This window comes from Zingiber officinale, chromosome 3A (assembly GCF_018446385.1).
Source record: "Zingiber officinale cultivar Zhangliang chromosome 3A, Zo_v1.1, whole genome shotgun sequence".
NCBI classification, from domain to species: domain Eukaryota; kingdom Viridiplantae; phylum Streptophyta; class Magnoliopsida; order Zingiberales; family Zingiberaceae; genus Zingiber; species Zingiber officinale.
This window is the reverse complement of record NC_055990.1, coordinates 50861113-50866877: the sequence shown is the minus strand read 5'-3', so window position 1 is coordinate 50866877 and position 5765 is coordinate 50861113.

The window sequence follows — 5765 nt, the reverse complement described above, 5'->3', positions numbered from 1 at the left end:
TTAGCTAAACTTACAACTTAAACCTAGATTGCCCTAAAGTGCTACAAGAGAATGCCAAAGCCTAAATTTGGCATTTCTAATTTCCTTGATTTAATGTATGCCAATTGAAAATAAACATGTCCTCAAATGTTGGCATATTCCATTTTTCCTCAAGAGTAGCACTTTTAAATTTAAGGCCCGGATTGCCTTAAATTGCCTAAGAACATACCAAAATCCCAACTTGATAGTTCTTATGAATTTCCCAATATGTGCCATTTAAGATTAAAATCAATTCTTCCACCATTAGGCACATTTTACTCTTTCAAGGAGTAATCAATAGGTCCATTTCATTTTCAAAGGTTAACTAAAACCTTGAAAATGCTCCTTGAGTGTCAATTTCCTCAAAGTTGGGTTAACTACCCTTCTAATCGGAGTTGACACTCTCTAACCCATCTATGGGGTAGAGAAGATGCTCCTAGGAACCCAACACCTATTGGTGCTCCTTGGATGCTCTAGGTACTCACTAGGGATAACTTTCCTAGATACCTTCCTAGTGACCTTGTTGGGCTTCTTAGAAGCCTTGGTCACATTTTCTAGGTCAACTCTAGGGATAGCTTCCCTTCTAACCTTCTTTGTGACTTTCTTAGACTTCTTAGAAGTCTTAGTCACATTTATTGCAAAAATACTCTTAGGGATGACTTCCCTAGTATTCTTGGCTTGACCACTAGACCTAGGGTTTGTTCCATAACTATATGAAACTCTATGGTAAGAGGGCACATCCTTATTAGCCTTTGGTTTGTATCCCAAACCTCTATGGCCATTAGATGACCTTTGTGCTCCTAGACCTAGGCTATGCTCATTTTGCCCTTTTAGGATATTTTCCATCCTTTTTAGGGTCCTTTCCATTTTATCAAGCCTTGACCTCAAGACTTGATTTTCCATCACTAAGTCCTTAGTTTTTGGTTTTCCATTAAGTTCATGAGCATTTTTGTTTCTAGGCTTGTAGCTGCAATCCTTAGAGTTTTTACCTAGACTTTTACCTACATTCCTAGTCTTAGGTGTAGTAGTTTTAGCATGAAAAGCTATATGTTTTTCTTTAACGCTATCATGCTTTCTATTTTCATGGTAAATAGCATTAAAATGATAGAAATTTGACCTAGCATGCTTTTTACCATTTTGTAAGGGAATAGGCTCAATGAAAGTTACCTTCCTTTTTACCTTAGAGGCTCCCCCTTGACTAGTGCCTTCTTGAGCCGTGACCACCTCCTTCCCCTTGGGGCATTGACTTCGGTAATGCCCCTTTTGATTGCAAGAGAAGCATATGATATGCTCCTTGCTCTTCTTCGTTCCGGGGATGGTCTCCTTGGGCTTCACCTTGCCCTTTTGTGCCACTTGGCCCTTCTTCTTGGTCAATTTAGGGCACTTGCTCTTGTAGTGCCCATGTTCCCTACACTCAAAACATATTATATGATTTTTATTATTAATTGAAATATTCATACCTTTGCTTGTAGGGGTGGCATCTTTTTCTTTGGATCCAGAGGTAGAAACTTCCTTTTGATAGGACCTTGATTCTCCTCCATTTGATTTTTCTTGACTTGTGGAGGTAGAAGCTTCTTCCATCTCTTCATCTCTTGACCCGGATGTAGAAGCTTCTCCTTCTTCTTGATCCGGTGTCACCAAGGATTGCTCCCCCTCAATCCTAGAGGTGGAGGCTTCATCATCTTGAATATGAAACAAGGAGTATGCTCCCTCCTTGTTCCCTTCGTTGCATTCCCTTGAAGATGAAGCTTCTTCTTGAACTTCTTCTTCGGAAGTTGAGCATCTCTCAACCTCGGAGTCCTCCTCTTGGTCTTGATCCATTGAGTCGCCCTCTTTGGATTCTCCTTGACCTGGTACAGTGGAGGGGATCTCATGAATTCTTGCCAATTTGCTCCAAAGCTCCTTGGCATCTTCAAACTCTCCAATTTGTTCCAAGATGTTTCTTGGCAATAAATTGACCAAAAGCTTGGTCACTTTGTCATTGGCCTCACATCTTTGGATTTGGTCTTTGCTCCACTTGCTCCTTTTGAGTACTTTGCCCTTGGAATTTGTGGGAGCTTCAAAACCTTCCATGAGAGCAAACCATTGCTCTATCTCCATCATAAGAAAATTTTCGATTCTTGATTTCCAAGAATCGAAACTCGTAGAAGTGTATGGTGGAGCCACCCTTGTGTCAAATCCAAGCCCATCTTGGAATTGCATCTTGAAGTTGAGCTTGATAAAATCTTGAACTTGAAGAATTTGCTCCAACTTCTTCACCCTCTATCTTTTCTTGTTATACTTGACCCTTCCGGCGATGATTCTGGTGAAGAGCGGCCTTGCTCTGATACCACTTGTTAGGACCAAAAGTAGCTAGAGGGGGGGGGGGGGTGAATAGCTCGTCGCGTTCACTCAGTGCTTGGCGTTGCTCGGCGTTGCTTGTTCCTTCAAAGATGTGCAGCGGAAAATACAGAAACAAACACACAACGCTAACACGGTTGGTTTTACTTGGTATCCACCTCACAAGAGGTGACTAATCCAAGGATCCACACCAACACACACACCCTCCACTAAATAAAATTCTCCTTTATGGTAACTACCAAGGGCGGAGAAGCCCTACAAGACTCAATACAAGAAGAGAGGGAAAGGATACAAGAAATACAAGCTTACAAGCTTACAATGAGTATAAACCCTAACCCTAGCTTCTCTTCTTGGCTTTGATCCGCCTCTTGACTTGGAAAACTTCCAAGATCCTTCAAGAACTGGTGATCTGAGCTTTGTGAGTGCTGTGGAGGAGCTGGCGAGAAATCTGGAGTGAATCGGAGAAGAGATGCTGCAGCCAACGCACGCCTGCAGCTCAAATACGACGCAACGGTCGGATCCCGATCGATTCGAATATTCCCAATCGATAGGGGAGGCTTTGGATCGATCCACGGATCGATCCGGCCGTTTCATGGAAGTGCGGATCGATCCACGGATCGATCCGGCGCTTATCGCGGACGGCGTCCCAATCGATCCAGCGATCGATTGGGACCTCTGATCGATCCACGGATCGATCCGACCATTTCAATCGATCAATGGATCGATCCACCGAAGATCGCTGGATCGATCCATCGATCGATCCAAAGACTTGATTTTTGTCCAAAACCAAGTCCCAAACCTCCCAAACCAACATCCGGCAACCTTGACTGTTGGTATGTCATGCCTAGCATCTAGTCACTCCTTGACTGCTAGGACTCCTTACCAAGTGTCCGGTCAATCCCTTTAACCCACTTGGACTTTTCTCTGCCAAGTATCCGGTCAATCCCTTTGACCTACTTGGACTTTTCTCTGTGCAAGTAGCCAATCCTTTGACCTACTTGGACTTTTCTCTGTGCCAAGTATCCGGTCAATCCCTTTGACCTACTTGGACTTTTCTTTCATGCCAAGTATCCAGTCAATCCTTTGACCTACTTGGACTTCCCAGTGCCAGATGTCCGATCATCCTTGATCCATCTGGATTTTCCCTTGCCTGGCTTCACTCACCAGGACTTTCACCTAGCTTCACTCACTAGGGTTTTCCATCTGCCTAGCTTCACTCACTAGGACTTTCACCTGACTTCACTTACCAGGATTTCCATCTGCCTAGCTTCACTCACTAGGACTTTCACCTGGCTTCACTCACCAGGATTTCCATCTGCCTAGCTTCACTCACTAGGACTTCCTTCTGCCTGGCTTCACTCATCAGGACTTTTTTTCTGCCTGGCTTCACTTACCAGGACTTTCCTTCTGCCTGACTTCACACACCAGGACTTTCATACTGCCTAGCTTCACTCACTAGGTCTTTCATTTTACCTAACATCCCAGTTAGGACTTCCCAGTCAAGTATCCGGTCTACCTTGACCTACTTGACTCTTCTTCAATCAATATCTTATTGTCAAACATCTAAACCCAAACCAAGACTCAGCTTGGTTACCCAGGTCAACCTTGACCTGAGGGATATTGCACCAACAACTCCGACCTTCTCCTTGAGCAGACTTCCTTACTGGCTTCTCATTCCTCAAATGTCGTACACGTCCTTCTCATCTACTGGTATATTCTTCCGTAACACCTCATTCCTAAGATGCACAGAACCCGTCTACTCTCTTCCTGTGTCATCTTTCTCGTTAGCTGCGTCTTCCGCTCGACTTCTTGTGTTCCTAAGCTCCTGCACACCTAGACACAAAGATCAAACACAAACAGGACCTAATTTAACTCGGTTGATGACATCAAAATTACTATGGGATACTTACAATCTCTCCCTTTTTGATATGCATCAACTCGAGTAAAAGTTAAGGTCAAACCAAAAAGCAACATAATAAGTAAGTGAATGAAAATTGCAATGACACTAATTATTTGTAAATAAGTATAGGAATAAAATTTTCAATTATCCCACCTCTCTCTTAACTTATACCTATTCCTCTCCCTTTGATCACATAAAAAAAAGGGAAAAAAATAAAATAAGCAATTAGAAAAAATTTGAAAAGTTTTCTAGGGTATAAAATAAGAATTACTAGTAGACATATATTTTTTAGCAATAATTTTTAAACATATTTTATTTTTATTAATTAATCTTATATTTGTACAAAAAATAATTTCAAAATTACTTTTCGATTTAGAAAAATCTTAAACTTTTTTTTGAACTTAAACAGAATAATCTAGATTAGTAAAAAAATTTACATTGAAAGATATTATTTAATATAATAGAAATAATTTATGTCAGTAGAGCAATCTAATTTTTAAAAATAAATCTTTAAAATTATATTTTCAACCCTAAAAATATTACTAATTTTCCTGGATATATATAACACATTGTTTAACAATAAAAAAAATTAAAGTTTCTAAATTTCTATTTTCTTAAATTTTTAATATTAAAAATTAACTTTTTAGAAAATAGTTTATAGAAATTTTATTATTTATCAGAAAATTTGAAAAAATTTCCCTAAATAGAAATGAGACTGTACTATTAGACTAGAAATTTTGAATAGAAAATTAAAATATAAGATAAAACAAAGATTTTTCTAACTCAAAAAAATTTCTACCCTAACAATAAAAATTAGTAATTTAATCTAGAATGTATTTCGAAACTTAATATAGGTTCCTACCTATTGAATTCACTAGAAATTTTGGTGGGACATAATTCCTAGGGATTTTCCTGATTTGTCCCTTATGATTTCTAATATACCAGTTTATTCTACTATAATTTCTAAACCTTGATTTAAACACATTTGAACATATATTGTCATTTTTCAGTTTCTCTATTTATACTTTTAATTTTTAATTTTTCATTTTAAATTATCATACATTACTAAAGGGCATGAATTTGTTAAGTTTAATTTAAGCTTAGCATTTTCATTTTCTAATTTTAACATGTTTTTGGAAACATTTTAATAAACTTGTATGATTATTCAGGAGGCAGGGAACATCCCTCACTTACCTTGTGATCTGACACTCCCCCTTCATCGTTGCGTTCTTCCGATGATGCTCCCCCTTTGTCGATGCTCATCTCTAAGGAACTTTCGTCGTTCCTCTGATGGTCTGCTATTAGTGTCATGCCCCGTGGGAGTCTCTGTCAGAAGAAATTTCGACAGCAACTCCCCTGTACGGGTAACAATCTGAAACTTTCTACATCATCCAGATACCTCGGCCAACACGACCGAAACAATACATATAATAACATACCACACGATAATCAAGCATCCACGCAGTTAAATAGTAAAAATAAACAAATGCAATGATAAGAAAAAACC